The following is a 592-nucleotide window of genomic DNA, read 5'->3' on the forward strand; positions in this document are numbered from 1 at the left end:
TTTACTCATATCGTGAATCATTTAGTTGCTCTAGATAAAACTTTTGCCAGAGGAGAATTAACTAATAAAGTTTTACGTTGTCTTGACAGGAAATGGCAGCCGAAAGTGACTGCAATCGTGGAATCCAAAGATTTGAACTCTATGCCTCTAGCTACATTGTTAGGAAAGCTTCAAGAGCACAAAATGGAATTGGGTTGACGATGCATGAGGATTTGGACCGGAAGAAGAAGAGTATGGCATTGAAGGCTACAACCTCCAAAGCAAAAGAAGATAAAGATGATGATGAATCTGACTCCGATCTGGATGATGAAACAATGGGTCTCCTTGTTCGAAAATTCAGTAAATTCAGAAAATGAAAAGAAGGATTCAAAAAGTTTCAGAAGAAAGAAGCGAATGAATCATCAAACAAAGGCAAGAACACAAAAGATCTCTTCACTTGCCACGAGTGCGGAAAGGTAGGACACATGCGATTTCAGTGTCCAACCTATCTGAAAAAGGTTGATTCAGAGAAGAGCACTCCCAGGGAATTCAAATCTAAGAAAGCCTACATCGTATGGGATGTACCTAAGGAGGAAACGACATCAAGCACCTC

The sequence above is a fragment of the Lupinus angustifolius genome, chromosome LG04, assembly GCF_001865875.1.
Source record: "Lupinus angustifolius cultivar Tanjil chromosome LG04, LupAngTanjil_v1.0, whole genome shotgun sequence".
Classification (NCBI taxonomy): domain Eukaryota; kingdom Viridiplantae; phylum Streptophyta; class Magnoliopsida; order Fabales; family Fabaceae; genus Lupinus; species Lupinus angustifolius.